Source organism: Heterocephalus glaber, unplaced genomic scaffold (assembly GCF_053883595.1).
Source record: "Heterocephalus glaber isolate CG9 unplaced genomic scaffold, H.glaber_assembly_v1.0 deba00001072, whole genome shotgun sequence".
NCBI lineage: Eukaryota > Metazoa > Chordata > Mammalia > Rodentia > Bathyergidae > Heterocephalus > Heterocephalus glaber.
The window spans coordinates 5,148,421-5,167,989 of NW_028258189.1; the positions used below are offsets into that span (position 1 = coordinate 5,148,421).

General features: G+C 38.7%; 1 pseudogene; it reads right to left on the reverse strand.

The window, feature by feature from the left end:
* Nucleotides 1-11,525: 11,525 nt before the first annotated feature.
* On the reverse strand, nucleotides 11,526-12,394 carry LOC101701477 (eukaryotic translation initiation factor 2 subunit 3 pseudogene; annotated as a pseudogene).
* Nucleotides 12,395-19,569: the final 7,175 nt, after the last annotated feature.

Sequence of the window (19,569 nt, forward strand, 5' to 3'; positions counted from 1 at the left end):
ACAAAATTGACAAACCTTTAGCCAACCTTGTCAGAAAAAGGAAAGAAAAGGCCCAAATCCATGCAATTAGGAATGAAAAGGGTGAAATTACAACAGACCCAGCAGAAATCCAGAGGATCATCAATACCTACTTCCAGAACCTGTATGCCAATAAGATGGACAACACAGAAGAAATGGACAGATTCCTAGATACATATGAATTACCAAAGTGGAACGAAGAAGACCTAAAAATTCTGAACAACCCAATATCAACCAATGAAATTGAAAAGGTAATTAAAAACTTATCAACTAAGAAAAGCCCAGGCCCTGATGGCTTCACTGCTGAATTCTACAAGACATTTAGAGAGGAACTGCTGGCACTACTGTTTAAACTCTTCAGTGAAATTGAAAGGGAAGCAATACTCCCAAATTCATTCCTGGAAGCAAGCATCACCTTGATCCCCAAAGCAGAGAAAGACGCACCCGAAAAGGAGAACTATAGGCCAATCTCACTAATGAACATAGATGCAAAAATCCTTAATAAGATACTGGCAAACAGAATGCAGAAGATCATCAAGAAGATCATACACCCTGATCAAGTGGGATTCATCCCAGGGATGCAGGAATGGTTCAATATATGAAAATCAATTAATGTAATACACTATATCAATAGAGCCAAGGACAAAAACCATATGATTATCTCCATAGATGCAGAAAAAGCATTTGACAAAATCCAACATGCATTTATGAGAAAAACCCTACAAAAAATTGGAATAGATGGTCTCTACCTCAAACTGATAGAAGCCATCTATGAAAAACCAACAGCCAACATCATACTAAATGGTCAATAACTGAAATCTTTCACAGTAAAATCAGGAACAAGACAAGGATGTCCACTATCACCACTCTTGTTCAATATACTTCGGAAACATTAGCCACAGCAATTAGACAAGAGAAAGAAATAAAAGGAATAAAGATAGATAATGCAGAAGTCAAATTGTCATTATTTGCAGATGACATGATACTCTATATAGAAGACCCCAAGAACTCCACCAAAAGTCTTCTAGATGTAATAACCAAATTCAGTCAAGTAGCTGGTTACAAAGTCAACACACAAAAATCAATAGCTTTCCTCTACACGAATGACTGACTCACTGAGAGAGAAATAGGGCAAATAATTCCTTTCACAATAGCATCCAAAAAACTGAAATACCTAGGAATCAACCTAATGAAAGAAATCAAAGACCTCTTCTCTGAAAACTATGGCACTCTGAAAGGAGAGATTGAAGATGATATCAGAAAATGGACAGAAGGCTCCTGCTCCTGGGTAGGAAGGATTAATAGAGTGAAAATGGCCATACTTCCAAAACTGCTATATAGATTTAATGCAATTCCAACTGAGATCCCAGCACCATAATTCAGGGACCTTGAGAAAACAATCCAAAAATTCATTTGGAACAAGAAGAGACCCAGAATAGCAAAAGCAATTCTAGATAACAGAGACATGGCAGGGGGTATCAAAATCCCCAACCTGCAACTATACTACAGAGCTACTGTGTTAAAAACAGGATGGTACTGGCAAAGAAGCACACTTGAGGACCAGTGGAACAGATTAGAAGATGCAGAAACATCTCCAGACACACTCAGCTATCTCATCTTTGATAAAGGAGCCAAACACCCTCACTGGAGGAAAGATAGCCTCTTTAATAAATGGTACTGGAAAAATTGGGCTTCAATTTGCCAAAGATTAAAACTAGACCTATATCTCTCACCATACACTAAACTAAAATCAAAATGGATTAAATATCTAAATATTAAAATAGAAATTCTGAACCAGTTGGAACAGAGGTTAGATAGAACCCTTGAAGACATCGGTGTAGGAAAAGATTTTATGAACAAAAACTCAGTTGCCCGTGAACTAGCACAAACAATCAACAAGTGGGATCTCTTCTTATTGAAAGGCTTCTGCACAGCAAGAGAAACCACCAGCAGTGTGAAGAGACAACCCACAATGTGGGAAAAAATCATCACCTGCTCTTCCTCAGACAAAGGTCTACTATCTCAAATGTATAAAAAACTTCAAAAGATTAGACCTCCCAAATTGAAAGACCCAATCCAAAAATGGGCATCTGAAATGAACAGACATTTCTCAGACAAAGAAGTAGATATAGCAAATAAATATATGAAAAAATGCTCAACATCACTGGTCATTCAAGAGATGTAAATGAAAACAACACTGAGATTCCACCTCACTCCAGAAAGAATGGCTGCTATCATGAAATCAACTAATAACAAATGCTGGCGGGGCTGTGGGGAAAGAGGAACCCTGCTCCACTGCTGGTGGGTGTGTAGACTGGTGCAAGCACTGTGGAAATCAGTATGGAGATACCTCAAAGAACTAGGACTGGAAGTCCCATTTGACCCTGCTATTCCACTGCTGGGGATCTTCCCCAAAGAATTAAAAGAATCATACCACAGTGATATATGTGTGCTCATGTTCATAGCAGCACAGTTTGTGATAGCTAAAACTTGGAAACAGCCCAAATGCCCATCAACTGGAGTCTGGATAAAGAAAATGTGGGTTTTTTAATAAAATGGAGTACTACTCACCCATAAAAAATGAGAAATTAGAGACATTTATAGCTAAGTGAATGCACATTGAGGTGATACTCTTAAGTGAAATAAATAGGACACATGTGAATAAATTCCGAATAGTTTCTCTGGTGTAAGAAACTGAAAGTGTAAATATGGACTAAATGTATAATAGATAATGTGAAATAGGAAGAAAAGGGGCAAAGGGGAAGGAAGTGGGAGGGCTAGGGGAAAGGATAGAAGGGAATGGGATTAATATGACAAAATGAAAAAATAGGTACAAAACCTTTGTAAATCAGGAGGACTGGAGGGGTTGAAGGGAGGGCTGGGCAAGGGTGAAAAATAAGAACCAAGAGAGACTATGTAAAGGTGCAAATTTCCAATGATGAATGTCATTATATTGTATACCTAAAATGTACCAATGATTAGAATGAATAATCAATAATGTAAAATAGGAAGAAAAGGTCCAAAGGGGTAGGGGTAGTGGGAGGGGCAGGGGAAAGGAAAGAAGGGAAAGGACAAATGATGAGAAAGGGAAAAAATGGAAACAAAGTCTTTGTAAATAGGGAAGGGTAGAAAGGGGGAGGGAGGGCTAGGAATGGGGAAAAAATAAGAATCAAGATGCATTATGTAAAGGTACAATTCCTAATGAGAAATGTAATTGTGTTGTATACCTACAATGTACCAATAAAAGAATTTAATTAGAAAAATGTAAGGCCTAATCTGTTCTTTTTTGTTTTTTTGTTTTGGTGGATTTTTTGTATCCAGGTATCGAACTAGGGACTTTGCACTTGTGAGGCAGGCAGCGGAACCACTGAGCTAAATCTCTGGCCCAGGTCTAATCCATCCTTAATTCTACTCAATGCTATTTTCATCTCACAAATTGTATTTTCCAAATCTAGAAGTTTAATTAGGTATCATATATATATATCTGCTATGTCTCTGTGCAATTTCGTTAATTTATGAAGCATTTGTAAAACTGCTAAAGTGTCATTGTCTACATCATTTGACAGGTGTAATATTTCTGGGTCCTTTTAGACTAATGCATTTTTCTCTACTCCATTGCCTGTATCCCCTACTTCTCATCTCTGTTTTTGTTTTATTTATTTAATTTTAATGAGAAACAATACGACCACTTCTCAGCCTTTCGGCTAAGATCAAGTGGAGAAATAGTATGAAATGTTCCCTGCTTGCAGTTGAGTATTTTTGTATACTATAGATATTCTTAAGCGCATATCAAATATGCATATATGTAAAGAAATGGACACAGAATGCTCACCCATTTAGACCACATTCATGTTTTTAAAAAGTCTTAATAAATAAAAAACCTCAACTAATATAAAGTACGTTCTCTGACCACAATGACAAAAAATTTTATTGACCAATTGAAACATGTCTAAAAGAAAAATAAATACATTTCTACACTCTCATGGGAAAGCCAAAGAAGAAATGGAGGAAATCTTACAGTCATTTGAAGAAGATGGGAATGATAGCATAATGTATCAAATTTAGATACATTTGGTACATTGATACATTTGAAAAGCCCAAAGCCATATACAAAGGTATGGAGTCTAGTTAAGGACTACATTAAAGAATACTGATTTTAAGTTAGTGACTTCCAGCTTCTACTTTAAGAAATTAGAATAAGAGCAAACCAGCCCAAAATGAGCAGTAAAAAGGAAGACAATGAATATTAGAGAACAGAGAGGAAATAGACCAGCCAAAGCCCTTACAGAAAATATATTTTTAAAAAGGACATGTAAAAATGCTGAAGACTTCCACACTTAATTAAAGAAACATCACTTCATACACAGCGGTAACACAGAATAACCATCATGCTTGCAAACATGAATGTACATTTGCCAAATTCAATTGTCCTCTCTTGTTTCCTCTGCAGAATTTCCCCAGCAAATTTCAACCCTCAGGTTCTGAATCTGGTTTCTGTACCACTCTCTTTCCAATCTGTCATTTCTGATAGCTTGCCTCCTCTGCCTCTTCCTCGTCCTCCTTCTTCAACTCTTTCCTTTCTGCTAGGTTTTCTCCAAATATAATTCCTCATTTCCTTCTGTTCCCCATGCAAACTGTCGTGCAGTCAACCTTATTGTGTTAGTCTGCTTTCCATTACTGGAAGAAACAACTGAGATACCATAACTTATAAAGAATAACAGTTTGTTTTGGCTTGGAGTTTTGGAGTTTCTTCTCTGTGATGCAGTAGTCGCCGTATTTTTGAGCACATGTCAGACAGAGCTGGGAATTCAAGAGAGGAAGAGGAAGAGACAGGAATCCCAATATCCCCTTTGAGGCCACACCCCCAATGACTTCACTTCCTCCTACTGAGCCCCGCCTTTTAAAGCTTCCACTGCCACATCCTATCTCCCATGTGGGGAGCCAGCCTTCCATACATGGACAATCAAGAGACATTTGAGATCCAGACCACACCACTTCATGAAATCAATGAGCTCAATCATTACCTCCTGGGGAGTTTTATTCCCATTCTATAACTGACTCTCTATATTGCACTGAGATCTCAATGCCCTGAATTTCACACAAGTGTGACATATCTGTGACTGTGTGTAACTTCAGCTCAGTGTGCACATTATCTTGATAACCTTCTTAGTTACAACCACAGCTTCTTTCCTCCAGGGACTATGTGCTCAGTGTAAAGAATGATATGAACAGGAGTCATCTTTCCGTTCTTATCTGCTAATAGTAAAGTTGTCTGAGGATTCTGAGGTATGAATGGGGAGCAAGTACTCATTCAGTTCTCTCGAGGATAGGTCAGAACCACATAGGATTATTTGCTCTGCATGCACTTATGAATACAGTAATGAGTTTGCGATGATTTGGGGACAATGTCTTGCCCAGGACAATGTGCCACAGTTAGTGCCTTTGTGGGATTGTGGGATTTTACTGGGGTCATGGAAGGCTGTGCTCTGAAAAGAGCCAAATGCAATTCTCAGGAGACATTTGTGAAAGAATCATGGGCCCAACCCCAGGTATCTCTCTCTTTCTCTGGCTTCTTGCTTGAGCTGAAACACAGAGCCCTCTGTAGACCCTCTTGCCAATGCAGCCTATCATGATGAGAAACAGCAAGCAAGGGGCCAGCAGAATTGAGCTGAGGCAGGCACCACACTCAAAACCTTCAGAACTGTGACCACAGAAACCTTCTGCACTTTATGAAGTCAGCTGCAGGAGGTGTTCTGTGACACTGCTGAAACAATGCAGAGTGTCCTCTGATGACCAACACTGAGTGGCTGTCCAGGGCTCTTTAGGCATGGATTTAGCAGCTACACATGCATATGTGATACAGGCAGATACACATTTATATTTGCAAATCTATACTGGTATCTATCTCTATGTGTATACAATTATCTATGTAAATATAGACACATCTATGTCTCATATTTTGGTTTATTGTCATGTATATGTATGTGTACATGTGTGTATCCATACATTTCACATATACATATGCACCTGTATGCAAATATATATATCTAGAAGAAATCTATACAAATAGGAATCTTATATACACATATATAAAAACCTTATATATTATCTATATAGAAATCTTACATATACATGTGTGTACACTAATCTGTCTATATGTACATAGTTATCTAATATGTATCAATTGTATCTACACTTACATAGATATATAGAGATATCTATTTTTATATATAGTTACTTTTTATATCTATATGTTTATCTTTATCTACATCTGTCTTAGTTAATTTTTCCTAATTGCTGACACAAAATACCTGACACCTAAAATTAAAAAGGGAAAGGCTTATTTAGCTCACAGTTTGTAGAAACTTTAGTCTATAATTGGCTGGCTCCAAGGCAGAGTGGCTTGGCAGAGGGGCATCACAGAGGAGAAACAGTCCATGGCAGGGTGGACAGAAGGCAGCAAAAGCAACAAAGGACCTGAGCAGTCTCTTTCTGCCCCTTTTGCCTTATCTAGTCTACTTAGGGTGGGTAGAATTCTCACCCTGAATCCCAGTCCCCTTGATCCTAACACTGCACCATGAATCTATCCCAGGATCACACACTCTAGATCCAGCCACCACTGAAAAAGCACCACCTGTGACTGCATGAGGCTTTGGGGGGACATCGAGACACAAGCCATAATAACATCTACATGTAGATAGTTATCTGAGTTTATACATAACAATATATTTACCTGTATCTACACTTGCTATTTACCTATACCTATATACAAATATCTGTCTGTACGTATGTCTACATAGCTATCCATTAGTGTCTATCTATGTACATCTAAATGCCAAATCTGTGAATAAATAATTATGTATGGCACAATGAATGAACATCTCATATAGAAATCATATGTATCTATATATATATACCAAGATATACAAATCCATATGTGCATACACTTATCTATTTTATACTATAATACCTGTCTATAATTATATACATAAATATTATACATATGTATATATATACATACAATTATATAGATATCTGTTTGTCTCATATATACCTACTCCCTATCTATATAGCTATATATATATCTATATTTATATGTAACAATATATTTATCTGCATCTATAATAGCTATATATCTGTATCTATATATAGATATCTATCCATACCTATATATACATCTATCTCAGAGAGAGAGAGAGAGAGAGAGATGACACAATGACTCAGTATCTCATGATGAATGGTAATTACAGTACACTTTTTCTCATAAAACTCATAATTTTAAAAAATCCTACGTCTTTAAAGTGAGAAAGAAAGCTGGATAGTAACAGGAGATGATTTTAATGACACTAAATGACCGTTCTATGGACATTCCTAGAACACCCACCCGATTAGAGAACAAGAAGTATTTAATGCGCAGAAACCTATTGAGGTAGTGAATGCTCCTGTTTGCTTCTTCGTGTCCTGATTATATTGCAGTTCAGCCCTGCTCCTTATTCCGAATGCCTGCGTTTCCTTGCTATACTTTGCAGTTGGACATTAATAATCCCATTTGACCCAGTTTTTTCATTATTCCTTTTTTTAGTCACACATAACTCTGTGAGGGGGGGCGTCTGTAGGAACTTTTAAAAATTAAAGCTACGGGATATGTATCAATGTGATATAATTTAACCTAGGGTTTCCAAAAACAAACAAAAAAAGAAAAGAAAAGAAAGGCTGCAGACAGCCTTTTTCTCAAAAGAGAAAAGCCCAAGAACTTTCTTTTGTACATTTTTAACTTCCAAAAGTTGAATAGATACAAACCGTAAAAATCCCAGATAACATTCTTAATTATGCTTCTAATTGTTTTCACCCGAATGGCCAAGGGCACAAACACAATTCCTACTTTTCCTGGATTCATATTTATTTTTCTTCAGAATGCTTTTATTAGTTCTAGACAGTGCAAGAGCGCCCTCTACAGGTAGCAACCAGGCCAAGATTAATTTCTCCTCCTATCTTTCTCATCCGATAATCTGTATTCACAGTGCAGGCAAGCAGTAATTGTACGGGGACAATGAGAGAAGGTGACCACAGTGATTTTTGAATTAAATCCACGCTCTCAGCTCCGGAACAAGATTCTGCAATTTTGTCCGGGGATGTGGAATACGTATCACGATTGCTTTCTATTTACTTTGTGTTCTTTAGACTCGGTTCCTAGAAATGTGTCTCTCTTTGGAATTGCAAAATGTCAGCAGGAATGCAGTTCATTAAAGACTTGCAAGCACTCGACATGCAGAAATAAATTCAAGAAACGTACATTGCTTTATTGTACCACTTTAAAGTCACCTTTTCTGGTAAAAGCAGGAAAAAGCTGCAAACTCTAAGGGCAATATAAGTTGTAGGGATTTGTATGTGTGCGTGTGCATATGTGTACATAAATGTGAGAACTTGTGTGTCTACGTAAATATGCACATATATCCATATGAATGTTTTTATATATGTCTGTGAGAATGTGTGACCGTGTAGCATTTTTTCTCCTGGAAACATATTTCTTTTCATGTAGCATTACCCCAAAGAACAATAAAAGCAGGTATACCTGCTTGCTAGGTCTGTTAGAAGAAAGAACCACAAGGTGAATGGAATGGTGGATGCCAAAAAAACTCAGAAAGCTGAGGCAAGAGGATTATGATTTTGAGCACAGCCTTCGAAACTTAGTAAGATAGCAAGACTCTATAAATAAGTAAATAAACAAGTGCTGGGAATGTAGCTCAGTGCAAATGCCTTGGGCTCAATGCCCTCTACCAAACAGAAAAAGAACATGGGAGAAAGAAAGAAAGAAAAGAGGAAAGAAAGAAAGAAAGAAAGAAAGAAAGAAAGAAAGAAAGAAAGAAAGAAAGAAAGAAAGAAAGAAAGAAAAGAGGAAGAAGGGAGGAAAAGAGAGAAGGAGGGAGAGAGAAAGAAGACCACAGATTGGCAGACTGTGAGGCTTAAAAAACACAAATTTTTTTCTCAGTTTTGCAAGCTGGAAGTTCAAGATCAAAGTGTCATCTGAGTGTTTACCCTAGTACTTTCTTTCCTTTATTTGGCATTCTCTTTTCTTCTTCATGTAGCTTCTCTCCAGTTCTATTTCTGGGCACAAATTTCCCCTATATAAGAGGATACAAGTCATCTTCTAATAAATGTCACTCTATTGAACATCTTGTTATTTATTAGATCTAAGCTGACCTTGAAAAGGCTCATGTGTTAGAGAGGGGCCTTGTCAGAAGAGGCAGATTACTGGAGTGTGACCTGGAAGGGTGAGTTCTTGTCCTCAGCTCCTCCTTTCTCTCTCTGCTTCGTGGACACCATGATGTGAGCATCTTTCCTGCTCCACACCTGTCCACCATGATGTTCCTGCCTTGGAGCAGCCAACCATGGACTGAACCCTCTGAGACCATTGGTGCAGCTGACCATGGACTGAACCCCCTGATACCATTGGAGCAGCCAACCATGGACTGAGCCCTCTGAGACCATAAACCAATTTAAACTCCTCCTTAAAGTTGCATTTATGATATATATGTCCCAACAGTAGGAAAGCAGATTAAACACTCATTATAATTTGACTACTTCTGCATGGACCCTGTTTCCAAAGAACTTCACATTCTCAAATACTCAGAATTAAGACATCAACAACAACAAAAATGGTTAACATGAAGGAGAACTCACAGTTCATCCTAAACCACAATTTTTGAGGAAAGACTAGATTTATAACCTAAAGCAAGACTTAGGCAAAGCACAATGCCTTGTTGACAAATATTCTTTAAATATCTGATATGCATACATATCATTCTTCACCAAGAAAAAGTAATGAACAAACATGTACTAATAAAAATAAATTTTTTAATGATTTATAAATTAAGATTAATTAATAAAGAAAAAGCTGTCTCTATTCCTCTCCTGAAAAACTTTATGATATGAATAACTAGTGTCTCTCTTAATCTTTCTTTCTCTTCATCTCTGTTTCTCACACACACACACACACACACACACACTCACAAACATTTGTCAGCACACCTTTACCCGAATTCTCCTCTAAAATCTCAACTGGCTAAAGAGCTAGAGAGTTTCATAACTGTTAATTATGTATTTACTTTAAAATAGTGATCTATATTTCATGCTTTGCTAGAAAATTCGCCTCTTCACAGTTCTACCAATCAATATACTGTAAAAAATCATCTGATTCTCCCCTCTCTCTCTCTCTCTCTCTCTCTGAAGACAAACATTCCCTGGGTGACTTTCTATTTGATGAGTGAGCCCTTTGGGAAATTTATGCAATGAGAGTGGGAGATAAAACATTTGAGTCAAGGGCCAGGGATTTAGCTCAGTGGTTCTGGTGCCTGCCTTGAAAGCACAAGGTCCCAAGTTCGATCCCTGGTACCAAAAAAAAAAAAATTTGAGCCAAGCAACAAATGTGAATGCTTGTTCTGCACTGTAGGAGACCTTCTGTGATCACAACTGCTAGTTTGGATCTTAAATGTCACCCAAATGACCCTGAGTTTAAGGGTTAATAGCCAGCCCGTGGTCATAATTGGGAAGTGGTGGGCTGTTTAAGAGGTGGGGCCCAGTAAGAGGAAGTGAGGTCATTGGGGGCGTGGCCTAGGAGGGGATTTTGGGCTACAGTTCTTTCCTCTTCCTCTCATTTTTGCTTCCCTGACACTGGAAATGAGTAGGTTGCTTCCTAAGGGACTCCTTACCGTGATGTTTTGCAGGTCACCAACCCTTAAGCAATGTGGTCAAGCAAGCATGGAAGGGAATATCCAAAGCTCTCTCCTCCTCCTTCTCCTCCTCCTCCTCCTCCTCCTCCTCCTCCTCCTCCTCCTCCTCCTCCTCCTTCTGTCTCTTATAAAGATGCTGCATCTGGATTTAAGGTTTACCCTAATCCAAGAGGGTTGCATTTCATGATGCTTTACTTAACTACGTGCCAAGACCAAGATTCTGTTTTCAAATAAGATTACATTCACAGATTCTAGGGATGGCGCATGGGCAATATATTTTCAAGGCAGCCATGCAATCCACTATGAATGTGCCCAGCTCCCTCCCCAAGCTTTGTAGAAGAAGCTTCCTCACTCTGCCTCCGCCTAGAGCTCCAAGTGTCCTTGGGGTGTGGCCCCATCGCTTTAGTCTCTGCCTCCATCTTTTTTTAAGAGGAAGAAAAACTTTATTTCAGACAGGTTCAGTGGCATGTGGGTTACAGTGAAGGCTGGTGGTAGCAGTTTCTTTTCCAAGCCGTACTGATGTATAAATTAGAACTGATTTGGTAATGCTTAACTTCTGCTAAAATGTAGATTCAATCCAACATTACACCAACCTTTACATTTATCGTAGACCTCATATTGGTACTAGAGTTTAGATTTCCATCAGGAAAAAATGAGAACAACCTTACAAGCTACCTACTAAGGTAATGAGCTGTGAAATTAATTCCCTAGTATTGCTTTGAAAATATACCCCTAGGTTACTCAGAGAAATTCCAACTTCATCCAAACTGGGAATCTTCAATCATCGTCTATGGTTGACTTGATTGTCACTCCTCTTCTTATCTGACCCCAATCAATTAAAGGCCAGTGCTTCTGAACTCTTGGGCTAAGGGCAATTTTCTCTCCCACTTCTGTGCACACAGGATTGGTCAGAACAATCTTGCCCAAGTCAATCCTATCTGCACAAACTCTTCCTCCTGTTGTCATAGATCCCATGTTGAGTTGACCATGAGCCCTTCGTTCGAAGGGAGCTTTCACACTTTTGTTGCTTTCTCTCCACCCTCACTGCGCACACATAGAAGCTGTCTAAGTAGGAAATGGGGAATTTCTAATCCTGTGAATATCTCAGGGAAATCACCAACTGCAGCAAGACCCTGTGCCACCATTCCGTCAGCTCAGCACAAGGCAGGATTGATTTTTGTTCCAACTCCAGTAAGACCCCCAGGAGCAGCATACAAAAGATCATTATGTTCCCCCAAAAGGCATGCAATCTTGGAAAAGTTTGCTCTACACATGAGTTTGCCTTTGCTACCTTTGGAAGCAATACCAGGTCTGACTTCTATTTCCTGGCCCACCTTCAATGCTCCCTTTAGAATATGAACACCAGCCACACCTCCCTTAAGGTCATCAACTTCACAACCAGGTTTGTTGACATCAAATGACCTCATGACAATAAGACTTTCTGAAGTAAAGTCTCCAGGAGGCACTGGTATTTTCTTTACTAGAGACTCACAGACAACTTCTGTATTGTATTTCTATATTGGAGTAACGGGAGCTCCTTCTGGGACTCTACCTGGTACAAATGCAAGGATGTGTTCCTATTGTTCCTCAGCCTGACTTTCTTCTGTCAAATCAATGGTATTCTGGAGGATCAAAATATGCTTCATCGTGTGAACCTCTTCCACATGACCTACAGCATTCCGGTCAAGGACAACTTGGGTCATCAAGTTTAGAAATCTTAGCATTAACATAGCCAAGCTTGATTGCAATGTTTCTTTCTAGTTCGTTTTTGAACCTGACAGTGTGAACTCCAGAAACAGCTTTCACAACCGTGGGCTTCCCCATGAGCTACATGACCAGTGGTACCTGTATTAATTGTTGACTGTCTGCTGATAACTTCATGGGAAAGTCGAGTCAACTGGTAACATCCAAGCTGGTGAGATCTTGACGAGAAAGATGTGCCTCCCCAGAGCCGCTCCAGCCTAGCCCCCTGCCATCTTGCCCGTCTGCCTCCATCTTGGCGTGGCTTCTCTTCTGTCTTCATCTCCTCTTCTGTCTTTCATGAGGACATGGTCATCAGACTGAAAGCCGCTCATCTCAAGATCTTTCCCATCTGCAGAGTCCCTGTTGGCAAATCAGGTCCCATTCCCAACTTCTGGGGTTGGGATATGAACACACCTTTTGGGGCCACCATCCAATCTACTCCACAGGCTCCAGCTGAGACCCTCCTGCCTCTGCCTCCTCCTGGTGCTCCAGGCAGCCCTGGGCTCTGGCCCCATGACTCCAGTCTCTGCCTTTGTCTTAACATGACTTCTTCCTCTCTGTCTGTTTCTTCATATTTGTTAAAATCCCTCATCCTACTCCACTATGACCTCACCTTCATTCATCACTGTCTGATTCCCATATCTGCTTCCATGGGTCTACATCCATGGATTCTACTGAACAACTTTGGATCAAAACTATTCAGGAAAAGAAATATGCACTGTAGAGACTGTTTCGTTTTTCTTGTTATTATTCCAAAATCAATAGAATATAGAAACTATTCTCATAACATTTACATTATGTATTCTCAGAAGTCTGGAGATGATTTAAAATATGTATGGGAATCTGCAGCCTCTATACAACCTCCACCCAACAAATATCAAACTTTGCAAGAAAATGGGATCCTTCCTATATCTTCAGATCCTGTGGAGACCTGGGAGCAATCCCCCATGAATAAAGAGGAACCCTTGTGCAACTGTATCAACTCTTTTTCTTAAAAAGTATACATTATGAGATCTTCAGATTTAAGGCATCAACAGGTCATTTTGGAGGGATGCAGATCAAACTACAAGAGTCTATATTCTTCCTTATTATAGCACATGGCCACTGGATATTGAGTCCCTTTTTCTTTTCAGAATTTACAGTGCAATGGAGGCTTCAAGCACAAAGTTTTCTCACTCTCAGGACATATCTCTCTTTACACTACATCCAAAAAAACACACCTTTATTGGCTATACCTTGGATGGTGAATATCTCCCCAAACAACATGTGTTGAAGCCTTGATTTTTTACCTGGTGCTTCTGGGAAGTGGTGAAATCACTAAGAGATGATATCCAATGGTCACTCTAGGTCATGGCAGTTGTGTTTCTAAATGGAATTGTGGAAGCTCAATCTATTTGTCTCTCTATCTTCACATGCCAATCATGATGTTCCATTCCATCAAAGGCCTAAGCATCATGGACTTCTCTCTCTATAACTGGATTGCTTCAGTGCTATGGTTTAGATCTAAAATCTCCTCCAAAAGTGGCAGACCACTGGGGTTGTGACATGGAACACTGAATTCTTGGCCCCAGATCCTCCTTTCTCTCTCTGCTTCCCAACCTCCATGATGTGAGCATCTTTCCTCCTCCACACCCATCCGCCATGATGTTCCTGCCTTGGAACACCTGACCATGAACTGAACTCTCTGAGACCACTGAAGCAGCCAACCATGGACTAACTCCCTGAGACCACTGGAGCATCTGACCATGGACTGAACACCCTGAGACTTTAGATCAACCAACCATGGACTGAACCCTCTGAGACCATTGGAGAAGCCAACCATGGACTGAACCCCCTGAGACTATTGGAGCAGCCCACCATAGACTGAACCCTCTGAGGCCATTGGACCAGCTGACCATGGAGTGATCCCTCTGAGATCATTGGAGCAGCTGACCATGGACTGAACCCTCTGAAATTGTGAGCCAAAATAATCCTTTCCTCCTTTAAATTGCAGGTGCCAGGTGTTTTAACTCAGTTATTGAAAAGTGATTAAAACACTCAGGTATTTATAACAGTGATGGCAATCTTACCAACACACCAAAGGTACAAATTCTCTTTGGTTCATCACAGTGAACTTTGTTTTCCTGGCTTTTATGTTAGGGTTGAATCCATATGGCATATGTGTCAAGCTCAAACCAAATGTCTGTAGCTCTTACAAGTATTCCTGCTGTTGGTCTAGTTAATAGTTTTAGAGACCTGAGTAGCATACCTGTTTGGGGGAGACCCAGAACACAATGGTGAACTTGAGCAATGTCAGCAAAACTAATACCTTTCTTTCTGCATTAGCCAGAGGACATGTAACTCTTAGTAAAAGTAGCCATTTTATCCTAGGAATTTGATTGTTTCTTTTAAAAAAATATTCTTTGTCCTCTAGGTTGAATTTTATGCTACTAATCTTGAGTATTTCCCATTTCCTAGTAGTTTAGGCTTTATCAAATACCTATCACAAAATGGTCATTTTGACTATTCCAACATTTCCATGTTATACAGCAGTTATCATTTCCTTCCATTTACAAATTAGGCCATAGAAACCTAGAAGGATGTCATAGGACCTGCAGTCTATAAGAATTGCAAGACTTGGTACCGGGCAACACATGAAAATTTATGTCTCTTTGAAGCTGGACTGAGATTATTGTTATACAAAAATATATCACCAAAATATATAGGGAAAAAAGGCATACTTGTATCATTTTTAGTGATATATCCTTGCTTTACTTTATTTTAATAATTCTTTTCCATCTTTTTCAAAGTTTTTGTTAATTATCTATTCCCTTTCTTTAGATCACCATTACCCAATTTACTGTCTCATTTACAAAAAGATATCTTAAGGCATAGTTATGATGTCATCTACACATTTATCTGAGGCCATAAAATGGAGTAGAAAATTAACATGATCATTGTTATATTAACCATAGCTGCTTCTATTTCAATAATGTTTACTCACAACAAGGAGAAAACCAGTACTTATAAAGGGATAATTCACTATTTCCCCTTCCATCCATCATCTGCTAGCAACTGCCAGTCTTTCAGTCTATGTAAACTTGTTTGTTCTTTATATTTCATACCAGTGGGATAACATGATATTTGCTCTTGTGTACTGGGCATTCTTTTTTGACATAATGCCTTTACAATTCATCCATGTTTTAGTATGCGTGAAAAATTCATATTTTTCATGGCTGAGTAACACTCCATTGTATAGAGAGACTATATTTTGTTTCTTAACTTATTACTTGATATATACTTGGTTTGTTTCCACCTTTTGGCTATGGGAAACAATGTTTCCTTCAACACTGATATACAATTATCACAATGAACTCCTGTTTCTAAAATTTTGGGGTTTATACCTAGGAGTGGGATTTTGAAGTCTCATACTAATTTTATGTCTAAGTTTCAGAGTATGTTCTACTCTGTTTTCTACAGATTCTGAAAAATTTTGCATTCTCACAAGACATCTAGGAAGATTCTAATTACTTCAAACACTTTCCAACACTTCTTATTTTCCATATTTCTTTTATTTGCTCATTGTAGTAGGTATGAACAGGAATCTTTCTGATTTTAATTTGGATTTCCCATATGCTCCATGGACATGTATCTATCTTCTTTTATTTCTTCTATTATTCTTTTCTTCAACCCCTTCCTTACCCCTCCTTTACTCTCCATCCATCTATTGATCCTCTTCTTTTTTGTATTCATTAATTTTATTGGTACATTTTAGGTATACACTACAGTTACATTCATCGTTGGAATCTTGTACCTGTACATAATCTATCTTGATTCTTATTATTTTTTCCCATTCTCTTGCCCTCGTTCACTCCCTCCACCCCTCCCTATTCACGAAGACTTTGTTTCCATTTTTTTCCTTTTCTCACATTAATTTCTTTCCCTTCTTTCCCTTCCCCTACCCCTCCCACTTCCCCTTCCCCTTCAGACCTTTTCTTCCTGTTTCATATTATCTATTATACATTTTGATCCTTATTTACTCTTTCAGTTTTTCACACCAGAGGAACTATTTGGTATTTACACATGTGTGTCCTATTTATTTCACTTGAGAGTATGGCCTCAATGTGCATCCATTTAGCTATATATGTCTCTAGTTTCTCATTATTTATGGCTGAGTAGTACTCCATTATAAAAAAAAAAAATCTCCTTTATCCAGTCTCCAGTTGATGGGCATTTGGGCTGTTTCCAAGTTTTAGCTTTATTTTTTTGGTACCAGGGATCAAACTCAGGACCTTGCACTTGTGAGACATCCATGGTGCCACTACACTAAATCCCTGGCCCCCCAAGTTTACCTATCACAAATTATGCCACTATAAATATGCCAGTGCATATATCACTGTAGTATGATGCTTTTAATTCATTTGAGAAGATGCCCAGCAGGGGAAGAGCTGGGTCAAATGATCTCCTTCCTTTTTTTTTTTTGTTTGGTACTAGGGATTGAACTCTGGTCAAAACCACTGAGCTAAATCCCCAGCCCTGTCCTTCTTTTTTGAGAAAGATCTGTCTCCCTACTTCTTTTTTCTCTATCTTTTATTTTATTCTTTATTTATATTTTGGGTTTCTCATTATAAGATAAACCACGTGATATGGAAGCTTATGTGTCTGATTTATTTTAACATTATAGTCTCAAGGTACATCCACTTTCCCACAATTGGCACAAGTTTATCATTCTTTCTAGCAGAGTAGTACTCCATGGTGTGTAAATACCATGTTTTCTTTATCCATTCATCTGTCAGTGGATTCATAGGCTGCTTCCAAGATTTAGCTATTATGAGTTGTGTTATTGTAAACATAGGTATGCATGGGTCACTGTAATATGATGACTGTTAACTCTTTTAGGAAGATAATTAAAAGGAGAGTATCTGGGTAAAACGGAATTTCTAGTTTCAGGTTTTTGAGAAATCTCTATACTGCTTCCCATACTATTTGTGCTAGCTTACATTCCCAACAATACTGTAGAAGAATTCCTTGGTTTCCATAGCCTCACCAGCATTCATTATTTTTTATTTCTTGATGGCCATTCTCTCTGGAATAAGATGGAATCTCATTGCTGTTTTAAATTCCGTTTCTCCAATGCCAATGATGTTGAGCATTTCACCACGTACTTATTGGAAATTGTACTTCCTCCCTTGCCTCCTCCCTTACACTTCCTTCTTGCCTTCTCTCAGTACCCATGGACTTACCTTCCACACACAGATGCACATCTGTCTCATGCATAAAAGGACATTCCCACTTCCCTGGCCTATGTGAACATGGAGATGGAAAGAGTTGTTCTCTCTCTTTCTTTGTGACTCTCTTTCCAATTGGGTGACAGATATGAATAAAGTCCTCACCACAAAGCCCAACAAATCATAAATACTTTAAGAAAATGCATCATTGGTATCTTATAGCAATCAAAATGGTAGAGTGGGCAGCCTAGGATGTGTGGACAAATAAGAAATCCTTCCCAAGGAAACACCTGTGGGCCAAGATCAAAGATTCATGCTTGTTAAAGATTCTCTCTTCCAACACACTCTGTCATTGATATTCATCCATGAGCCTATCTCTCCGTCCTCGGGACTGCTTCAGAACTTGGAGCTTCCTGGTGAAATTTCCTCTCCAATTGCCCTTGGTTGGATCCAACACAATGTTCTATTTGGAAATAGTGGTGATCTTGACTTCCTCACTTACCCTGGGACCTATAGCTGGACATTGGGGTGAGGCCTCCACCATTCTAGGGTCTGTTTTCTCAGAAGCTGGCTGCTTCTAACTCAGTAGACTTGGGAACAATTGCCATTTTTATATTTGTCCTTTTTCCCTCAAGAAAACTCAGGATAAAGTCATATCTTTTTTTTTTTTTTTTTTTGATACCAGGGATCAAACTCGGGACCTTGTGCTTGTGAGGCAGGCGCTGGAACCACTGAGCTACATCCCCAGCCCTAGGATAAAGTCACATCTTTATTTCAGGTAGTTGGCAACAAGCTGAAATTCATGCTCACCCATTGAGGGTGTCAGGAATGAAATGTGTAACCGGAATTCCACCCATGACTTCTCCCTACGGTGCACTGGAAATGGGTCTTATCAGAACTGTAAAAAAAAAAAATCTATGATTAATCACACTCTTTTCCAAGGGAAAAGAAAAGTTTCATTTGGGGATGCTCTGACAGCACACACTTGTAAACTTCAAGAAAACACAATTACTGTTTGTAGGCTCCAAGAGAGGAACTTTACAGGGAAAGGTTGATGTATCCTCACCTGTCCCCCTGAGCAGCTTGAGGTACTATCTTATAGCAAAGTTGATGATTAATTATCATGGTGCTAGGCGAATCACTGGGGTGTGGTGTAGTGATTGAAAGCCCGTGTCCAATCCAATTACCAAGTTGTCCATCATTTATCTCAAAATAGAACTCAGGAAGTGCTGGTGGCTGCCTGAAATATTTACATTTGCATTCCTTGGGACCCCAGAATCTCAAACAATGCGTGGTGAAATTCTCAACATCACTGGCATTGGAGAAATGTAAATTAAAACAGCAAGGACATTCCACCTTTCTCCAGAGAGAATAAGACTTCAAAAAGGAGCTGCTTTTGATTTCTCTCAAAAAGTTCATGAAATAGAATATTTTCTCTGCATCTGAAGGATCATGATATAAAAATTTAAAAAATTAAATCAGCTTCATAAGAAAATTTGGACAAAATGGGGGGAGGTTGCAAAAATAAGACACATCTAGAGAAATTGTAGGTTTACTTCGAAGGTTTACACACACAAATTATGACCTGAGTTGTAACATTTCCACATGTCCGAGCAAAAAATTACTGTGGAAGAAAGTTAAAAAACATGAAACAGGTGCAACTGTAAGTAGTTAAATTTGGATACTTCCAAATAATTTTTGAAATCAGAAGAAAATAGTGACTGCACCAACTTTTGGTTTTACCAATGCACAGATTTAGTGTTAACTTCATAATATGTAGCAGGGGGAGAAAGATGTAGTAGTTAAACTTTTTATAACCAGAATTGTTCTTCAGACAATTTTGTTTTTGCTACAATATCTCCAGTTTGCAC